Genomic DNA, 22,997 nt, shown 5'->3' with positions numbered 1-22,997 from the left:
ACCCCTGTGGCAGGTGTAGCCGAGTCGTCTTATGTTTTATGCTGTACACTGAACTTATTGTGATTTTATGCGGTGTTATGTTAGGCACTGTGATGTAGACGTTGACCAGACTCTGAGTCTGTGCACAGACTTTTCTTTCAGTGTCTGTCTGGTGAAACCAAAGCTGAGTCTCACATCACAAAAGGTTGCCTGAAACGTGATGAGTAAGTTTTATTTACAGGTGTACTTGATACCTTTAACCTGAGCTACACCACTAGACGTAACGTAAAAAACAACGACGGCGGATTTCCTTCAGGTCCCTCGGATACTGTGTCTGATACGCATCCATGCGGCATTGATTGGCTTACTGTACTGTATTTGTTCTGGCACGACTTCTCAAGTTTAGTTGAGTTGAAGGGCCCTATTTTAGTGGCGCAACTCAGGGTGGCGCAGCGAAGCGAGCCCTGACGCAGCTGGCGAAGTGGTATTTTCCTCCAGTTCAACAAGGTGCGCAGTGGATTCGGTAAATTGGCAGACTGCTGTGCGCTGAGATGGGAGTGGTCGCGCAGCAGGGGGAGGTGTCGACAGATTCGCCGTGGCGCAGTGACAATTTGTTACAGATAGACCGCGCGGAGAGTGCGCCGAAAGCTCGCCAGCTCCAACCTGGTCTAGTCTCAGCGCAAGGCGAAGCGCAGCCAGCGGACTGGTATTTTGACTGCCCAGCGCGCAGTGCGCCCACGTCACCAAGACCTCACAGGCAGATTTCCACACTTCCAGGCACATTTAAATGCAATTAACAACAATAATAATAATAATAATCATCACAATAACCCCTATTTATTGTATCTGAATCAGCACATACACCTATATCTATATAGATTGTCCCGTCACACTGATGGCAGATCAAAGGCTTGCGTAATGGAAACTCAGCCTGACTGAATTAACACAGATGAAACCAGGGAGGGACTGAGACAGCCGTGGATGTCCCAAGAGCAGGTGTTGACACTACACACTGTGCCGTTGCAGATGATCAGCTATTTATTTATTTATTTACTTATTGATTTATTAGGGGCCAGCGCCGCATCGTCACGCGACCATAACAAATAAAACTGAAATGCCTCCGTTACGCACAGCGCTGTTTGTTTATGCTGTGATCTGTGCACACGTGTTTAAATATAGGATAGATAGATAGATAGATAGACCTGCTCCCTCCTCCCCCCTCCTCCCTCCTCCCTCCCAGACTACTTTTGCATCATCAGCCCGTGAGGTCTGTTCGCGCGACCGGACACTGCCAGCTTGGACCGGACCAGAACATCAGTTTCCTCCCGTCTCACTTGCTCTGACAGATTGAGAGCTGTTGCAGCAGTAAAAAAAACAAAAAAAAACACACACACCCCTTTTCCATTAATAAAGACACTCATATTTAGTAACCTATATTTAAACAGGTGTGCACAGATCACAACAAACAGCTGTGCGTAACGGAGATCACGGAGCGTCTCTCTTTTTCTTTTTTCTTTAGAATTTACCTGAGATGGAGTTGTGAATATCTGCTCACTATGATGCCAGGCTGCTTGTGGTTTATTTGTTTTCAGTTTTATTTGTTATGGTCGCGTGACGATGCGGCTCAATAAATCAATAAGTAAATACATAAATATAGCAGATAATCGTGTAGTGTCAACACAGCAGTAATCCATCCTCATCTTTCATCTGTGCAGCCTTTGATGTGTCATAAGTGTGACGGGACAATCGATAATAGATGTACTGTCTATGCTGTAATCTGTAGGTGCTGATTCAAATCTTCTCTTCCACGGTGAAATCAAACGTCCGCCTTGCGCGCGCGGCGGATTTAAAGGCGAGGAGAGGAGCTCATTTGATTGGTGAAGATCTGACTCGGCTGTGTCAAACCCACTCCACGCCTTCTCTCCTCCCTCTATGCCATTTGCGCCGGTGGGAGGGAAGTAGGCGGGATGCGCTCCGCTGCGTCTCGAAGCAAAATCGCAATCTGCTCCTGGCCACTCCCCGTTGGCGAAGCGAAGGCGAGGCGCAGGGCAGATGCGCCTCGCCTGCACCTAGTCTACCAAAGTAGAGCCCATAATGTTTGGAGTTTGTTCACAGTGTGCAAGCTCTCTTCTTCTCTGTTTTTGGTGTATTTGTGTTACAGCGCCACTACAGGCCTGGTGTATGTTGTAACAGTTGTAAATGTTCCTTTAAGAACGTAAGCGTGGCGGCGCCGGGACGTCATTGAGCGTCGCGCCGCGTTGTTTTGTTTTCAGTTGAGAAGAAGGCTACCCGATGAGTGGACGCCATTAGCTTACTGAGCTGGTTTCTCCCTATGGTTTCTCCTTTTTCTTCTTCTTAACTCAGCTAACAGTGAGTAAAGTGAGACCGCTTCTTTGTCATGTATGATAGTATGAAGTGTTCGGCTCAATAAAAGGGCAAGAGTGAAGTCCCAAGTGAACTATTTTTGTGGACATTACTGTTTTTCCTGCTCACACCACCGACTCTCACTCACGAACTGTTACAATGTACTACATCACATTGAATTGTTTTTAGAAAGACACAGGAAGTGTATGGTTAATATTCACACCTGAATATTTGCTTATTGATCGCAAGTCATATCGTCATTACGATATTGAACAGTGTCATTGCACATCACACATTTTGATGATATTGTGCAGGCCTAACGTGAATTCTGCAAAGCACTGCACCCACTCTGCAGAGACCAAACTATTTTGTCATACAGCCATTAGTAGTCCAGCTGTACTTAATAGGATTGTCATGGAGGCAGATGTAGAAACATTTCCTCAAAGGGCCTGGCTTCTTGGAGAACTCTCATCCTTGTGATAGTATGATGGTAGACAGAGTTGAGAAGGGTTCTTTTTGTTTCAGCAGGAGGGCAGTGGTCTAATATGCATATGGTAAGAACAATTTCATAACATGACATCCAGTCAATGTGTAAATGTCAGAGCATAAGTCTTGAAGCCTTTTCCGACCTCTTTTCAGAGCCTACAGTTATGGTTGGGAAACGCCTGGGGCAGGATGTGGATGGACCTCATGTGCCCTAAACACAAATCCAGAATCCTATAGTGTTTGGTCGGCCATTTTTGGTATGTTCTTTTCAAAGTTTAAAATGTCAAACACTGTCAATGAAAAGCAACAATAAAACAACATAAAGGCCACAGACACACAGAACCAACACATGTTGCAGCACAACCATGCAAATGGGACTCTGCACCTTCTATTTTCTAAAATAAAAATTCACAAACTATACAAATAGTTGATCATCCTACCTTCCTCAGGATTGCTACCTCTACCTTCCCCAGTGACACAGGAGCCTTAATGAAATGTAAATAGATGACTTATTTGAAAAGTCACCCCATGTACAGCTGTCTTGTGGGAGGAAATTAGCCGTAGAGACCAGAACTGTTTTTTTGAACCAAGCTGTAAACATGTTTATTACTGCTCTAAAGTTGGACATTTAACATGAGAGCCTCTGGGGACTGACTCACTGTTGGAGACATGCTCTGGTGGCCAGTAGAGGAACTGCAAGGTTTTAGTACTTCCATGGTGGCTTTATTTTTTAGCCTGAAAGGTTGATGTTTCGACTGAACGAACAACATAGCTATCTAGCATGACAAGCTTTACCACTACCTAAGGCTTTACCCGTTGGACTTCCTATCTCCGAACTCTTTGACTTGGTCTTTGAAGTCATTGTTTTTATCATTTCTGCAGGGCTGAATCTGAAACATGAAACGACTCAGGTAGCGCTGATGATACAAACATTTAACATCAGTAATTCTGATTCATTCATCACTAACAAGAGAGGAAATTGACTCATCTTTAATTCAGCATGGAAAAACATAATATTGAGTTCAGCCAGCTGCAGTGAGAGCAGAGACAAAACACTGAGAAGGCTCTTGAACGAGAACCATTCAAAAGCACGTCAACATCATAGTTCAGACACAATGTCGGAATCAGTGTGTGTGTGTGTTAGAGGAGGATATGGAGCAGGAGACAGAGAATGAAAGTCTAATCTGACATTTTGTGTTTAGTTCACACTCTCACACACATTTTACAGTCAGCTGGGAGGTGGGTGGTACTGCACTGGACTTGAGATGCTGTGGGCTGAAAGGAGATAAAGGCATGGCTGTTCCCCATTTGAGAGGTTTTTGGATGGTTCAGACATTTTTATGAAGACTCTCTAGGTCTTGGTAGAGCTGCCTTAAAGGCGTCAATAATCCCAGTGATGTGTTCAACTATGAAAACAACACAGACATATTATCTCCTAATAAAGTTGACTGTATTAGCACATTTGCATGTCTAGCAGACACCCAGTAGACCTTGGTGTTGTGTTTAGGTCCAGTGTTCATTCTCTCTGTCTCTCTTTTAAGCTCAGTTTTTGTCTCCACCACCTACTGGGGGAAATATCTGTCTCGTTAGCTTTCCCGTGTTTTGTTTTCCTCGGTGCACTGGAGTACAGGGAAGGAATGAGGGAATGAGGGAATGAGGATGTTCATTCATCGTTTACCTGTTGGTTATTTTCTGATTGTTGTATAGTGATTACCGCTATAGCAAAACAAAAAAAGGGAAAACTGCTGAAAGCTGAACAAGGCTTAAACTCTGAAGCACTGAAGGGAGCTGCAGAGTCAGGGTTACGTTCTTTGTTTGACACCATCGTCTATTGTTACTTGACAAATATAGAGCAGTATGAAAACAGCAAACGTGTGAGTTTAACCAAATGGGGCCAGTTCATATTTCTTGGTTAAAGAACACTTTTGAAAATGAACTTTAGTCAGTCTCAGATAAATTGTGCTCTTTCTGTGACCTTTACAAGCAATTACCACGTGAACTGCATATGATATCAGTTTGTATTTGAATGAATTCACACACAGCCAAAGCCAGCAAGATAGATTTCCAGGTTTACACATGAATTCATTTTTCAAAGAGGAGAATAGAGCAGAAATGTGCTCAGACTGAGACCTACTGCAGGCAGATAGTGATTTACAGGAAGATGATTGTAACTGGAGCTGTAAGACCAGACTGGTGGGCTATCCAGGTCGTCTTTTGGCTCATCTCCTAGGTTACTTGAGATTATTTGTGGCCAGTCCTCCAACTCTCGTTTTTTTCTAGTAGGCTATCACACACTTTTAACTCTTAACAACTTCTCCTACCAGGTTCTGGTATACCTGTCCCTACAGTGCCATGGGTACCAGATGTTGGTTGACATGGTTACACTAAAGAACACACAGACCGCACTGCCAGCAGCATACCTGTCTCAGTTGCCATGGTTACTACAATAATGGTCATAGGTTGATTAGGTAGTAAACGATTGTTATTCAGATTAAACGTGCTTCCTCAGCATTCAATAATCTTTGTTACAATATAAACTGCTGCAGGGCTCCACATTAACGTTTTCGCAGACCAACTTCTACATGATTTAGTCGCAGGTTTTTAAAATGTCGCTTATTTCTTCATGACGGATCTCAGAGCTTCTTCTTCTTTAATCATTGTCAGCAAACATGTAACATATAGCCTAGATTTCTGTACTGAGCTTAGCTACGTTAACATTCATGATGTTACTAGCTACTACTAATCTACTGAAGAACTGTTACTGTCATGACAAAGTCGCAGAGCATTGAAGACGTCACGGTAACCATAGTAACTCACTTGCACACCTGGCTGCACCGTGGGAGAGAAGCAGCAGAATGGAAATAAATGGCAATAACAGATTCATGGATATTTCTCTCTCTTGCCCCAATGCTCTGAAGAACTCAGTGTTTCTCTCCTGTCTGTATCACGTAGTGACCTTAAACTCACCATGGAGCTAAACCATTTTACAGTGTTTAATTGTGCTATTCACGTTGTAGGAGACTGCGTGTGCTGCTCATCTGTCACTAGGTTTAACAGCCAAATGGATGATGATCATGCATGTGGAATTGTAAATCTAAAGAATTGTCACATATGCGACTCAACACTCACACCATATGATATTTTATATTTCCTGCAGGTATTAACTATAATCATGCTTCCAGTCATCTTGACTTCCCACTGTCAGTCTGAGAAGGTAACCTAAAGAGAGCGAGACTAAGTTGAATCCTGGTTTCTTTCCTTAATCACACATTGTTGTAATTGTATTGTAACCCCAGTATGTGTCTGTGCAGACCTGCAGTCATATGAATTATGTTAAGCCCGGTGTAGACAGCGAGGGATTTAAAACTGATCAATTGAATAAAATGATACTTGCCAAATTAATTGCTCACACCTGGGGAACACCGTGTGCTGCTTTCTCGACTGGAAAATACAGTAATTATATATATTTTTAATAATTCATGTGATTGTGTTCAAAAATCTCAGTAATTATTTAGGTGAGTTATTATTACTGAGAGAAATGATTTGTAGTATAATAACCCAAAACCTGAATACCAGAAATTTTACAATTATTGACTGATAAGTTATAACAGGGGGTGGCATGGTAGCAAAGCCGTTATCAATGTTGCCTCAAAACAAGAAGTTTCTGGGTTTGGTCCCTGGGCCTGAGGCTTTTCTGTTTAGAGTTTGCATGTTTTACAGCTTCCCCCCACAGTCAAAAGACATATACAGTGAGTTAACTATCAACTTCTTGTCAATATATATTTTTAGCTTTTTCTGTCAGAGCTTTGGCCCAAATCTTTGTATCTGTTACTTTAACCTGCAGATGGATCATCCTGCTGAAATATGACACATTTGCTCAATGCAGATGATGCTGGTTCTTATGTGGTTTTATGCATTAGCTGCACTAGCTACTTCCTGAACTTCAGACAGCTCCTTTGTTTCCTGTCTGCCATTATTGGACAAACTGATTAATCCAGGTGTGCCTGACCTCAGTAGTCACAACAACAATAACCAGACACACCTGGATTAATCAGTTTGTTCAATAATATGGCAGACAGGAAACAAAGGAGCTGTCTGAAGTTCAGGAAGTAGTGCAGCTGTGCATAAAGCCAACTGATCAGAGAACCAATACCAAGAGCCACATCAGCCTTTTCTGACTGTAACTCACAGCTACGGCAGATATTTAGATTCAGCTGGTTCCAGTGGTTCAAAACATTTATCTTTCATTCATTGATTTATCTGTGATACTGTTTCACATCACGGACCACTTCTATTTTTGTACATTTTGTTACCTTATCCGTTTGTTTTTGAGTTGCAGTGGAAGTTTGTAAAGAAGTTCAGACATGTATGGACAAATTGAAAACATGTTTCCACCTTTGCACAGGCATATAAAGTCAGTGCAGATGTAAGTTCATCAGTAGCTCACTGACATGAGGACTATGACTTTATGTAGATTCACACATGATCACTAATAGTGTGGTCACTGAGGAGTTTCTTCCTGAACCCCAGTGAAGCTGTGTTGATGCTGCTACCTGATGTTTGTGTCTAGTGATACATCTCTGTAATTAAACATGGCCCCATGAGACCTCAGCTTCACTGTTAATAAACTACTTCCAGCGTATACACATGATTAGACTGAGGATGAGCTTTATTGCTGTCACCTATGGACACCTTCACAAATAAATGAATCATAGTGAGAATGAAAATGAAGCATTTCTAAATGGCTGAAATGGTTATTTTTAAACAAACTCATAGATCATTTCCGGAATATTTTAAGGTTTAAGGTTGAGCACTCAGTGATAAACTTAATGATAAAACTTAGTAAAATTCACAGTTCACACCCTTATTTTCTCTCAGTAACAAGAGCACTACAGACTCTTAATTGGACAGCTGATGATTTGTAGTTTAATGCTCTCCATTTCTTTCTTTTAATTACATCTTTCCTTTTCTTTCTTTTACTTCTTTTCTTTTTAAATTGCTTCTTTCTTATAATCAGGCCATGGAGGATTGGTGCACCCAGGTGAAACTCTCCATGCAGTAACACAATCATGCCATCTGTTTGCTTGTTTTCTGCTCCACAATAGAGGCTGTGATGAATCCAGTCCCTTTTCCTGCTCGGTTGCTCGGCTCCTCATTTTCCTTCACTTCTAATTGTGCTTCTGTTGGTTTTTAGAAGTACGGCTTCGGCCTTAAAGGGGACTTCAACGGATTTGATATTGTGAACAAAGTTGTATGAAGCTGTTTGTGTGTGATGTGACGTCTGATTAATGTATCAGTCTGATGACAACCAGGTTGAAAATGATGTGAGGCTTCATTACATTACAGTAGCTGCTCAAAACAGTTAATGGGCAAGTTGCATTCTGCGTAGACCAGGGTTGCCCACATTTTTTTCGGCTTGCGAGCTACTTTTAAAATAACCAGGTCAAAATAATCTACCTACATTTAAAAAAATGCTTAACATACTGTAGCCTATATTTATTTATATATACAGCACACAGAGAAATAGAACAGCATGGTATGTAGGCTACACAGTAAATTATAGGCTATAACACAATATACTGATATTCAAAGAGTAATGTAACCCTTGGTATTACTCATTAACAATGACGGCAGTAATGCACGTTGACAAACACTAATGATCAGTAGCTATTGCCCACAAGGTAGTCTCGCTCGCCTGACCCTCCTCCAGAGAAGGTGACAGGAGTAATTGGAATATTCAATAGGCCTACATCTGATCACTACTCTCATGACTTGCACTGAATGAAGTGAGCCAGGGGTGCATTGTCGGTCAGTAGCTGCATGTCCAGCTGTACAGCAGAAATAAACATGTTAGCCTGGTACAGCCAGGTTACAGGCTGGTTACAGCCTGATCTGATCTCTATTGCCAATATCCTCCAATGACAACCATATGGGGGAAGAAGTTTTTATACGACTCACCTGTTTACATTTCATAAAGGCTTAAAGACCGGGTAAACCAAATTCAGTATTTTTCTTCTTATCATATTAATTAGGCCTTAAATGTGTCCCTCAAAACATGTAAAAAATATTTTTGCCATTCATCATTTCCTTGAGGAGCTAGGCCTCAGAGACTGTTCTGTGTGCAGGTTTTGAATGGGCGACTTAAATAGCTAAGTCGAGGGCCGCTTTACGTAAAGCGACCGTACTTACATAAACCCGCCCCCTGCTCTGCTCTACCTATAAATACATTCAGCCAACTGACTTCTGTGGTTTTCCGTCCCACTCGCTCTTCAGTCTAGCTGAAACACTTGAAACAGCCAGCACACACACACACACACACACACACACACACACACAAAAAACTCCGCCATGGTCTCAGTCCAAGCGGACACACAGCTGATCAAACCATTTCTTACCTTCACTCTGGTGTCTAAAAACAGGCAGCAGCAGCATCAGTCATCCAGTTAATAATCCACCGATCGATATTATTCCCGTTTTGATCGTTACTCGCGGTCTGCCCGTTTCCTCCGTTTGCATTGTGTGAAAGAGAAAAAAAAGTTTTTAGCCGCGGTAGCAGCCGTAGCCTCCCGGCTCCACCGTGTTGTTTACCCCAGTCTCCTCCCACCGGGACACGGCTGCTGCTCAGCTCGGACGCGGTGTCACGGGCGCCGGGCGGTCTGGACCGGGTCCAGAGATAATTCACTGTCTCTGCTACTGCTTCTCCGGTCAGGACACTTGAAGCTAAAGCTAAGCTAACGTTAGCAAAAAACTTTATTTATTTTTTTCACACAATGCAAAAGGATGCAACACGCTGACCGGTAACGAGATGTAAGATGTATGCTGCTGGGACTGTTTTAGACACCAAGAGTGAAGGTAAGAAATATTTCCTTTAGGTTTATCAGCTGTGTCAGTGCTGAGGACTGGGGTGTGTGGTGGAGTGTGTTTGAGGTCACTTTCCCGTTTTTATGACGATGATTGGTTTGGACTGCTTTCAGTGACCCGAATGCACCTCTTTGTTCGTTTTTGGATAGGCGGGGTCAAAATCACGTAAACAAGCGCGAGGTTAGACGCGACGTCACACGCGAGATCAGGACGACGTTTGTTGCCAGAAGAGACTGCCTGTAACACCGAGACCGAGTTTCCCGAAGACAAAATGAAGGAAATGGAGGAGAAAAGTGAAAGAGGGAGAGCTACCGGTGGGTGGAGTCTATGTGCTGGACCTGGGGAAATCAAGTGGTCAGTGTGGTCACTGCCTGCCAGTGGCCGCTGAGACTGAATATTTGTGCTGCCAGTCGGCCTCGGACGTGTGTTGTCAGTGCCTGGATGCTGGACGCGGAAAGTTGCTGCATAATGTATTACTGGAGGAGAGTGGGTGAGTTGTTGTTGTCTCTTTTCAATAGAAACCAGGCAAAGCTGTTTGTACTGTTGATGCCTTTGGTGCTGTTCTGAGCATTCTCTGTGGCTATGTGGCTTTTTGATCGCGGTGCGCTGTTTGTTATGGTGCGGTCTTTGCTAAGGTTGCTACAACTAGAGAAGCTAGCGGTTAGCAGACTTCATCTCTCGAGGGGGGTTGTGTCACGGTGCGTTGGACCATGGTTAAACTTACGCCGGAATAATGGGGAACTTTTTTGTTGTATGAGCTGACTGCTGCATTGGGAAGCCTGACTGATCGCATCAATGACAGAGGACATCTCTTGCACTTGTCTTTAAATTGTAACCAAGTAGAAAGTGTGTGTCTGAAGCTGTCTAAAGATTTCTGAGCCAGACGGGTATTTGCAGTGATGCAGACATGATGAAACAAAGGCTCCAGAGTCTTTAAATCTGCAGGTCATAACTTTATCTCATGAACTGAACTAAAGTGAACCAGTGCAGTGCCTGAAAAAACAGAAAATATTGAGGAGCTGAGGAATGTAGCCTATACCCCCTGTGGTCTCTAGTAGGCTAATTCAACTCATACTGCTGTCATAGGCTACTGTGAGATACTTGAACATTGTGTAAACTGGACCCATCAGCCTCATCCCAATCAGATAGGTGAGTCCCCTTGAAGGTCCCAATACTCCAAATTTGGCCACAAAGAGGATTCCCACTAAAGCTTGGTGATGGGCGACAAAATCCACAAATCATGTTCTCTGCTAAAAATGAAACTGGAAGCTTCAACAGTTGGATTTGGACAAACAAAGTTGTTGTTTTGATTAGTTTCAGTATAAAATTCATTATGTGAACTTTAGAAAACATCTGTACGTGCACTGTGAACTGTGGATTGTGTCTGTCCATCATTGTGTCACTCTGTAGAAAACCCATTGTTCATGCTTTAAATGGCTCTCTCCATTTGCATCATCCCTATGTTTATATCATACGGCAAAGATCACAAAAATATTTTTTTAGAAGTCACTGAACACACACAAACACTCTTGATTTTAGAAGGAAATGTCTCAGTGAGTCAACTAACTCTGCTTTCAATTAACGGTGTGTGTGCGTGCACGTATATGTGTGTGTTCTTTTTCTTTGAAGTGATTAAGTTAGCCAGGCCACCACCAGTATTCCCATGCTTCTAGAAGAACACACTAATTAGTGATGAAATTAACTGATTGCCTCTCATCATTATTATTCCTAACGAGGACTCTCACCCGTGTCATGTCAGGCAGAAAGGAAGGAAGCCATGAACACACATCTGAGACAATAACACCAGCTCCAGCTGTGAACAGACTTTTCCCGAACACTAACAAGTTCTCACTGCTTTCAGTTCGCTTGGTAACACAAAACCAGGCAGGAGGGAAACCTTTCTGAATTATGTCACCAAAGGTTCTCTCTCTCTCTCTCTCTCTCTCTCTCTCTCTCTCTCTCTCTCTCTCTCTCTCTCTCTCTCTCTCTCTCTCTCTCTGTATGTGTGTGTGTGTTTTGTAGAGACAGTTCAATAGTATCTGCATAATTCATGAGGACAGCATGTAGGCTGCTAATGATGATGAAAACCTTGTCAGATGGCCTGCTGTGTTCATGTAAAAAATGCACACCTACGCAGCGCCACACACACACACACACACACACACACACACACACACACACACACACACACACACACACACACACACACACACACATACATCTACATCCACCACGTGCTTCAGTGTACGGTGGTCCTTTGACACATCCACTTATATAAAGCAATGAGTGCTGTGTAATTAGGCATGGGTGAGTCATCATACCAATCTAATCTATTGAGACTTTAATATCATACTCATCATCACAGCCTGCAAGGCCACAGGGCAATTAGCATGGGGCCTTTTAAACTGTCGACCAAAACTCTCCTGTAATGTCAAGTACAGAAAATGACATTATTACCAAGTCTAATAATGGTAACATTCAGCATGAATACAGTCCCTGTTGTACATGTTCTGTAATGAATTTATCATCCACATGCACATTGTCATTAAAATCAGCAACTCCTGTCAGACTTAGATCCCAAGTAAATTGTAGTCAAGCTGTTTTGGCTGCAGAATAAATCTAATTGTGTGTATGTGTTTAAAAAAAATCCATTTGACAACATGGCTCTTTGGCAGATTCATGTGGCAGGGGAGGCTCCATACGTTCATATGAAACACAGCAGAAGAAGTGTTTCTTAAGTATGACAGAAAGAAAAGAAAGTCAGCTCAGAGGAATTCTTCACCAGATGACAAACAAAGTGGATCTGTCAGTAGATATAAAATGAAATTCAAAATTTGATTCATACTGCTACTTAAATTCATAGGTCTTCACCAGATGTGTCTTTAAAGGGATAGTTCAACATTTTGGCAAATTGGCCCATTGCCATAATCGCTATAGTCATAGCAGTAGGTTCATTACCTTTAATTGTAGGTGTAAGCTATTTTCAGTACGGCGGAGCGCAGCAGCAGGCTGCTCAGAGCTACACTATGGAGGCTAAGGGAATTTCTTGGTTTCCCTCATTAAACTCATCAAATTCAACATCCCAAAACTCCACAGCGCTTTTGTAGACAAGTTGTGACCTGCACAACCACCACGCTATGAGATAATGACGGGACGATACGAAACGGAGCCGTTTTCGAAGGTAAATACAGGGTAAATACGGAGACTGCTTGCTGAAAAACTGTCCCTGAACGCAACGCGCATCAGCAGTTTTGTATGAATTTACCTCGAAAACGGCTCCGTTTCGAATCGTCCCGTCATTATCTCATAGCGTGGTGGTTGTGCAGGTCACAACTTGTCTACAAAAGCGCTGTGGAGTTTTGGGATGTTGAATTTGATGAGTTTAATGAGGGAAACCAAGAAATTCCATTAGCCTCCATAGTGTAGCTCTGAGCAGCCTGCTGCTGCGCTCCGCCGTACTGAAAATAGCTTGCACCAACAATTAAAGGTAACGAACCTACTGCTATGACTATAGCGATTATGGCAATGGGCCAATTTGCCAAAATGTTGAACTATCCCTTTAACTGCAAACATGGATGTGGCCCTGTGCCGGGCCCACCACCCTTCTTTCAAGTGTGCCATGTGAAAGAGCACAGAGCATTAAGATGTTCAGAGGAGGAAACGTCAGAGATCCAGTCACATGTTTGATTCTCAGTCAGATTCAGACTCATATTAGGATTCTGCTGAGACCAGAGACCAGCAGGCGGAGCAGTTTTATTTGTTTTGTGGCTGACAGTGTTAGTGGTAGCTCTAATGCTAACTCTTTGGCTCTCTGTGCTGACAAGGTGTCAGGTTTAATTAGCCCCGCCCACCCAAGTTGATAGGATTGGTTCCTTAATGTGAGGAGGAGGTCTTCAAAAATATTGAGGTTTGGGAATATCCTGTGCTAATGCAACATACATGTAATGTACAGCACACATACTAGTGCAACACCACAATCGAACTGATCACTCTGTTGTAAAGTTTTCTTGTGGTCTAGCTGTAGGTCTATAAACACCAATGTCTCTGACTGACTAATGCAATAGGTCAGCCAGAGTGTTGTCTGTAATTTAGCACGAGTGTGATTGGCCCTGGTGCAGATATGTTTTAAATTGTGGTAGCTAATGGCTGGATGTGAACTTTGCTAATATCTGATCAACTTGAAGCACGGGGGGCAAAAGCAGTGAACTCGTCATCCTCTTCTCTTCTGAACCTTCTTCTGAGCACTGAACACTTTTTTCTTGGAGTTTTTGGACTAAACATTTTGCCTCATGAATAAATTGATGCATGAGTCAATTGATGCAGAACAGAGAGTTTGAGATGTTATAGTTTCTTATCTGGTGTGTGATCATGCTCCAGCAGCACCTGCTCTATGAGGATTTCTAATAGTTCTGGCCATCAGGTGACAAAGACGCTATTGTAGCCATATTAACTGTAAATTGAAACTGAAATTAACCACACCCATGACTGTCAGTTACATACTGCCCAGTTTTCATCCTGCTCTTTGAATAAATCAATTTAAACCACACACACAAAAAAACATTTTACCTCTAACAAATCTAAATGTTGAGAAAATAACTGATGTTCATTCACACAGGTTCCCCAATAACAGAGATATTAGGTTTATATTTGGCGTCTTAGGGCATATTAACATTCAGATACGTTATTTCTGATATGGAGCATTCTGAATGGAGATAATAGCCACATGTTGATGTGGATGTGGCCTCTGTGTTATATTCTAAAATAAATAAAACCGTGGAAAAACACCAGAAGCTACATTTAAAGTGACGCACCGCTATAGTTTCACTGCGGCAGACCCACAAAGATGCAGAAACAATAATTGTTTTACGTTAGATTGAGTCTCCACAGTTAACAACAACATCATACTAAAATACTATAGCCTATATATGAAGCCTGTTTTACATAAATCCTGTTTACAGGGTTCCTACACATTTGAAATTTCCAAATTCCATACTTTTTCCAGACCCTAATTTCCAGATTTCTTGGTAAAAAATTCAAATAATTTGTGATATTTGAGTAAATAGTTGTGCATTATATAAAAAAAAATCATGCAATTAATCATTTGTTTTCATTTGTATTCTTAATGTGTATGCCATTATGCAATTAATCATTTGTTTTCATTTGTATTCTGAATGTGTATGCCATTATGTAACCAAATAATTTCCAGGATATTTTAGCTATAGGTAGCACATACAAAAATAATTAACCCAGATAACTTCAGATAAGACCAAACCCAGATAAGATATAAATATATTTCCATACAATAATTTCCACTTTCCATACTTTTCCAGACCTGGAAATGTATAAAATCAAATTCCATACTTTCCATACTTTCCATACTTGCGTAGGAACCCTGTGTTTATGAGGAGATTATTTTGACTTCTCAACTGCAGCCTGGCGATCACATGTAGGCTATGTCAGAAACAGACGCCATTACAGACGAGGTGTAAAGATGCATCTGATGGAACTGTGTTGGATGAACTGAAGCGCCGGCCGTGGCGTGCAGCCGGCTGGTTAGAAGTCTAGAAAGCAGAAGACTGGCTGACAGATTCCCATGATGTCTGTGACTATGTTTACTGATTACTCCTTGGGTAAATCCCTGATCCGTCAGTGCTAGATTAGTGCTAAATGCTAAATCAAGAGCTCCACTCTCAACTGTCTGTCACATTAGCAGCACAAGTAACTTAGTTACATTTCCACTAAATGGGAGATGTACAGGACTTTTTCCTGTGAGAACAAAGAACATTATTGTGTTAGAAAGGACCTTTGACAAATGTGGATATAGTCCTGGGTGAGGGATCCCTCCTCTGTTGCTCACCCTGAGGTTTCTCCAATTTTTCCCTGTTAAAAGTGTTTTCCATGGAGTATTTCCTCAGTGGATGTGATGGCTGTTTGTAAAAACGGGCTATACAAATAAAATTGCCTTGCCTGGTTTCACTTGATTTAAAAACAGTCCTTAACTTTTGCATTATTTTCTTCATGTTGAATTGGCTTTAACATTCATGCCATAAGCCAGAGGACACAGGTGTGTGTGTGTGTGTGTGTGTGTGTGTGTGTGTGTGTGTGTGTGTGTGTGTGTGTGTGTGTGTGTGTGTGTGTGTGTGTGTGTGTGTGTGTGTGTGTGTGTGTGTGTGTGTGTGTGTGTGTGTGTGGAAGCACTCTTACCCTGATGAGCACTTTCTGTGTGTGGTGTGTAATCTGGGATTATCCACTGTCTGATGTTATGTCACCACCCGTAGGTCAAGCATGTCCGGGGGGTGGGGGGTGGGGGGCTGCTGTACAATTGTAATGTAAACATGATGCTGCTGTGAGTATTTTGCCTGGTGACGCTCTAACCCCAGAGCTGAGATGTTTGATTCTGTGTGATCCAGATGTGATGAAGTGCTGACACTAAAAAGCTGCGATTTCTTCTTCATGCTGTATAAATTGAGTTGCTTGTTTAATGAGCCTCTTTCAAAGGAACACCCCAACTTTACACAGTTGAGTTATCAAGGGCAATGGAACGGGTTTGGTTTGATAGATAAGATTGGATACAACGGATGGGAGGATATATGATCCACTATGTCAGGACCTTCTGGACACAATGATAAGTTTGACATGAGCTGTTTTTCTCCTGATGTAGCCTACTATAGCAACTCCATAGTCCCAGTTCTGTTAAATTCTGAGCTTTGTGGTGTGTGGTTGTCACACTGAGAATACAAATGGACCACCATTCTGTGAGGAAAAAATGAAATGAGACATGACATTTTTTATCTAATACTTTATTCTGCCCATCTCCAGATGAGGCCACACATTGGAGTTTTTACAGTTCAGGACTAGTTGGGTGCCAGATAATGATGATAGAATTAACATAAAGAAAAAAAAGAAGAAAAAAGAAAGTATCAAAGAGGGACAAGTGTTGGCTGACAACATAAATTGGGATTGCTGTCACGGTACAAGCAAATACATCTGAGTGTCCTCAGTAAAGATGACCTTAGACAGAACCATCTTTGCCTGAACATAGATGCTGGGGAAATAATGCCCTGACTTTAATTTGTAGACAAATATTAGACTGCGGATATTGACTGAATCAAAGTATGTGACAAAGTGAATTTGCTCCAAAAATACCTCCCTGCTGCCAGGCTGTGATCTCAGCTGTGTGTACGAGCCAGGTCCAGATCCAGCTCCACTCCAGCAGCCACACTGGCTGGAGCAATTACTGGGAGATAGATAGCACCTGCTGAGAGAGACATGTAACACACACACACACACACGTCACACACACACACACACACACACACACACACACACACACACACACACACACACACACACACACACACACACACACACACACACACACACACACACACACACACACACACTCACACACACACACTCGGCAGTGTTATCTTGGTTCTCCAGCACCCAGATGGCAGCCGTAGCGACTGGTCATCGTCCACTCATGCCAGACTCTCCGCCGACACGCTGCTCTGCTGTCCGCGTGGAAAATTAGAATTTCAGATTTTCAGGCATCTCCTGAAGGCAGAACAGAAGATGGCTCTAGTCTACGTAGATGATGTAACATAGCCCCCGCCTCATCCCCCTTTGATATGTTAAATAACCACATTAAAATGCTTTATTCAAATACTTTTAGAGCGCTCAGTAATTAGCCCCCTCCCATGTGCTCTGATGTTACTCAGACACAAAGATGTGGCATCTTTATTTTAGCGTCCAGAAACCAGGGACAGTAGAAGTCAGACCATCACCTCGAGGAATCAACCAACCCCTTTTACTCAACCTTGATGTAGGAGTAAAACTTAATGCAGTGCTCTAATGTGGCGCCCCAGCCTTTCCAATTAAAGTTGTTCACTTGCTGCATATGGTGGAAAGGTTTGCCAGGCTTCCATGTATCTGGGTCCACTGTGCATGATAAGCCTTCTGTACAGCCCAGCTGATGTTGGAGCCAGACTCTAGCAGGTAGTTAAGTGCTTCTGGGAAATTCCGTTTGTAAAAGCCATTTAAGACAGATACTACACATTTCACCGTGCCAGTAGCATATAGTGTTGTTAAAAACATCCCATCCCTGTATTGATAAATGATGTGAAGTCTGCAACACACAGGTAGTCAATATTATGTTGCTTGTCTGGATTTTAATGAATTTATATTAGATACATTTTCTCATTTTTACTCTTTTTGTGTCTCTCATCCCTTTCCAGTAACCAGAAAAAGCTTGCCCCCCCCCCCCCCCCCCCCCCCCCATCTCCATCTCTCTGGAGTGGCGGTGTTAACAAAGCGTCACATTAGAACAGATGCCTCTTAACATCCACTGCTGGAGTGGAACGATATCTTCAGAGTAGAGCGTTTAAGGCCCCAGAGCAGCTGTCCACGGGGAGACTTTTCTGCTTTTAGATTAGAGAATCGTACATATGTTCACACTTGCTGTGCTGCTGCATGGCTGCTACCGCCGACAGTGTCTCTCTGCATGGAGTTTGCAGATTGAATTTCTCTTCATTATGAATTATCTGATTTATTTTTGACACATGAAAACATGAGTCATGTCTCTCTGTCTCCATGTTCAACAGTGAACAGTAGCATCCAGGCTCAGTCTACTCTAGACACACACAGCTGCAGGCAGGGGTAATGTTGCTGGTATGAGGTCAGCATGACATCTGCAGGTCTTCTCTCAGTCTCTGTTTGCTTTAGATGTGTCATGAGATGCAGAGTCTCTAGATCACGTGATGGAGCTACAGATGTGTCTGCTCTAACTTGTTCTTATGGGTGTTACAATGAAAACATCCTGCACACGTGGTGCATCTGGTGTGTTTCTGGCCATCAAGGAGAAGTAGGATATGGCTATTTCCTGGAGTCAGTCCTCCAGTTGTTGTCAGAGTAACAAGATTTGCTCCTGTCCCTGTCACCTACATGAAGTTTGCCTCATGTCTCTCGCATTGCAGAGAGTGAATAGCATTAAAATGATGATAATAATGTTCCTCCCCTATTTGAAATAGCAGCTCGTAGTTTCTCGCGACTTTTGCTTCAGTGGTTCAAAGGACAAAGTTTGATCTCTTGTTTAAGTTTTAAATATCAGTAAGGCTGCTGAGTAGAGAACCAAAGAATTAAAAATGTTTGTGGACATGTGCCCTGATTTCCTGGCTGAGTCTCCACCCACATTTTCTAAAGGAGGTTGGATTATATATAGTTTTTACTGTAGCATGATAATGTGACCTAATTATCACTAACAGTGAAGCGTACTATAGGTTTGCTGTGTATTTAAAAGTGATGATTTCTGATACATTTTAAGGCCCTTGGCAGTTGGCATTCTTGATTAAGATGGAGGCCCTTGAGGAGCCCTTGAAGGACTCAAGACACTCTGTGATGCTGGACTCACTTTGAGAACAGCAGTGCTGTACTTGTACTCTTACACTGATGGTGACAATAACTCATTGTAGCTAAATTGTGCTCAGACAGTTGCCCTGAATATGAGTCACATAAATGTCATTTTAACTCACAAATAATCATGGAAGGCAGAGGAAAACCCTCCTGCCCGAAAACAATGAAATGTATATTTTCCTGACAGGCAGCCGTGCAAGCCTTGTCAACACTCATTTTGGAAAACAAAGGCCTAAGTATGTGAGGTTGTTTTAAGGCAGCTGAACCATGTGGGGAGGAGGTGAGGATGATGGAGTGAACAAAGAGCTATGAGCTTAATCCTGGAGGTGGCAGATTAGAAAACGCTCTTATGAATTGCTTTTTTTCATCTATTATATTTTACTTAAAAGGGGCAATGCAATTTAACATAAAGTTCATCTGTCATTTTCATTTTCTTTACAGTGTTATTAAAAATAACCAGTTTTTCATCATCATAAAAGCACAAGACACAACAGATATTAAAGTACAATACTGAGACAGCAAGAACAGAAATAAAACATTCAGACAAACGCACTGACAATATCACACAATTAGTTAAAAGTGAAGAGATCTTTGCATGTGTTTTGTGCAGGTTTAGTGAGCTGTGGGTGAAAAACAGAAACTCTTGGACTGATTTGATCTTCTATAGGCATAAATGCATACTGTCCAGGGTTTCCCGCAGCGCTTTCCTGTTAAGGCGGCCGCCTTAACAACAAAGAGCTGCCGCCTAAACTAACGTCTTAAAAAAATAAAAATGTAGCGATATTCCCCGCCGCCGCGACCCCCCCCCCCCCGTCGGACGAGCGCCTTCATTCATATCCGCATCTTTTCACACACATACACGCCACAGAGAAGCGTGTATGCATAACAGCACCGCGCGTGGCGAAACCCCCCCCCCCCGGACTATCGATCGCCAACAGGACAGACACCACCTTAACTAACACTTTTTCTGGGGGAAACACTGCTGTCTCTAATGTGTAGTTATGTTTCGACATAAACAAGCAAGTAGGACCACACTCACTTTAAAGTGAAAGAGGAGGAAGAAGTGAAAACTATTTATTGCTTGGAAGGATTCACTTCCTTGGCCCCTAGCATGTTTGTGGCCTTTAGTTCGTAGTTTAGTGCAACAACACACTGACTTACAGTCTACTCTCCAGCTGCACACACTTCCATCAGACCTGACTCACAATATTTAGCCATGGCCAGATGTATCATGGATAAACAGCTGGACACAGCTGCCTCTGCTGTAGCTCATCTGACCCCTAAACTTTGACCCCCATTAATGACGCTGTAATCTCATACTGCTTCCTCCTGCAGTGGCCTTGGTAACGGTTACCAGGGCTACGGACCAGGACAGGCCAATGGACGTCGAGTCTTTTGGCAGAGAGGAAGATAATAACATGTAATTTGGTAACTTAGTATATTGATCACTATAGGGTGGACATGTCTCAGTCTCAGTGTCTGTGCTTCGATTAGAAGTGGGGGAACATCACATATACTGTAGTTGTATTATCACGTGTGGAAATCCAACAGACTACAGATTCATAGACACAAGGCACTTAAAGTTTAAACTGGAAGTGTAGTTTTACTATCAAGTTCAGTTTTACAATTTAAAGTCTTTCCTTTCCTTTCCTTTGTACATAATGTTAACTGAACTTGTGCGTTAATGTGCTTACGCTGTGGAAAGATGAGCATGAATGTGCTGACATTTAATATACACCACACACTTCTTGCTTTTGTCCCAAATCGAATTAAATTTATTTATTGAAAAGATTTAAAAGCTGTATTACCTCGTTCCATTCTACTGTGAAAGGAGAAAAGGAAAAACTGCAGCTTTACATGAGACACAGACAATAAGGTCGGTCTATTATGCAGCAAAGTTCAAGTTCAGTTTTACATCACAGTGTCAAGAGTTAGAGTGAAACAAGCTCAGCACAGTTTGACAGTAGCTCTGTGGCTGAAGACAGCCGACCTGAATCTCTGACGTTCCAGAGATCCAGCTGATTGCTCGAGAGCTTGATGGCTCAGGTGATTGATCAGGTGTCAAGTGTCAAGCTGCAGCTGATTTGTCAGATATTTGGTCCAATTCTACAATTTGTCCACACAAAGCACTAATGAAATACATTCTTTTTAAAATGTCTTTTGGAAAGAACTCAAAAAGGAAGGTTTAATCTTGTTATGTATTATACATGTATATATTAACTTATTAGCTCATTGTGATTGACTGTATCACATTGTATGACCTGTTGAATTAGGGAAAACCAGTCATTATAAGACTTGCATGTTTACACACACGCATATACAGTGGTTATAAACAGTCAAGTTTATGTGACCTTCCAAACAGGCCCACAGATCATGTGTGCATCAGGTTATCATGACGACCTATCACAGTTTCATCTAGAGGTCGTAGTAGTGTATGTCATGACTGGAGCCCATGGGTTACACCACAAAATTGCCCAATGTTGAGGAGGTACTTCTGTTAACCCAAAGCACAATCCTTTCCTAAGGCCATTGCCATTATAATGGTAACCATAGTGCGAATATTTGTCACAGTTGCTGTGTGACTCTTGAGTATCGGCTGTTTTTTGTGTGGCCATGCTGACTTTGACCTTTGACCTGACAGTTTGACAGTTTGTCATCAAGTTCCAGGAGTTCTCTCAAGGTGTTAATGAGACATTGTCTATTGCATGTGAGAAACCAAAAACAATATGCCTCCAGCTCTGACTGTCACAAGAGCAGAGGTATAAAACTTGTAATTAGTAAATGGTTTAGATTTGCCTCAAACTTCATGGGTCTTCCCTGGTCCGTGACCCGTCCCTGCACCACCATGACTGCAAACTGGTCCTGCTGATAAATGAACCTCCTTGGTGGAGGTAATGATACCACTGCTGTCAAACAGGTCAGAGTGAGGGCTTTCTACAGGCACCTGCCATGAAGGGGACACTGTTATTCCCTTAATGACATATTTCTCTGTCACATTTGGTTGAACAGGACCTTTTGGGATGTTTGAGAAACAGAATACACTTTTTTTTAAGGTGCTGCACAGGCACACGTCTTGAGTCCCACAGCGTCCTCCTGCCTCACTGAGGATTTGCAGTTAAATCTGGAGATTTTAGGTGCTATTAGTCATTTATAGGAAATCAGTTAGTGTTTCTTGGAACTAGTTGTACTTTCCTCAGTCCTGCGGGGCTTTTCATCGGGCAGATGCTGTCAGTGGTGATAATCGCTCTCAACACAGCATCTCTGGTGAAGCTTGAAGCTTCAGTCTGTTTCCCACTTCTAAGTTACCTTGGGTTATCATGTTGGCATCGTTAGGAGCATTTAAATGAGTCTTTCTTTCTTTTTCTTTGTTAATGAATGCGTATTAAAATCCTGTGGTTGTATTTCCAAAAAATAACCCCTTGTAGTGTACGCCTACCCACGTTCTGGGTAGTAGTGTTACTGTGTATAAAAGGGTTAGGGTTATCTGTTGCTTGCCATCAGAATATACTGAGCCTGCCTCAGGCTATCCACTGCCTTATTGTAATCCAGGGCAGTCTGTGCACTTCTCCTGTTGATCCTCCTCATTACTGGCCTTCGATCAAGCCAATCCACTGTTATTGTTTGGTGACCATTATTTTGGTATCTTTTGGCAACCAGGCTAAAGACAAAGGTGGACTAATGATCTTTTATACGTTCACAGCTTCATGTTGTGTGTGTCCTCTAGGTGAATGTTGGACAGAGCATTGAGTGGTTCATATGTTACATGACTGTGGATAAACATGGATGTGTAATCTAAACTAGTCTGAGAAATAATTAAAAACATGTCTCAGGTCTAAAGACATGCACACTCGGTTGATTGGTGACTCTAAATTGAACGATGTGAGTGTGAGCGCTGT

At 42.3% G+C, this 22,997-nt stretch overlaps 1 protein-coding gene across 3 annotated transcripts in view; it reads left to right on the top strand.

Moving 5' to 3' along the window:
* Positions 1–22,997, top strand: part of LOC310986399 (calcium-dependent secretion activator 1) — a gene marked incomplete at both ends in the record, with an annotated part of 133,831 nt that overhangs the window by 7,153 nt on the left and 103,681 nt on the right. The window lies entirely within an intron of this gene.

The sequence above is a fragment of the Trachurus trachurus genome, assembly GCF_905171665.1.
Source record: "Trachurus trachurus genome assembly, chromosome: 5".
Taxonomy (NCBI): domain Eukaryota; kingdom Metazoa; phylum Chordata; class Actinopteri; order Carangiformes; family Carangidae; genus Trachurus; species Trachurus trachurus.
Note: the sequence above shows the minus strand (reverse complement) of the source record. Positions and strands in the feature narration are given on the sequence as shown.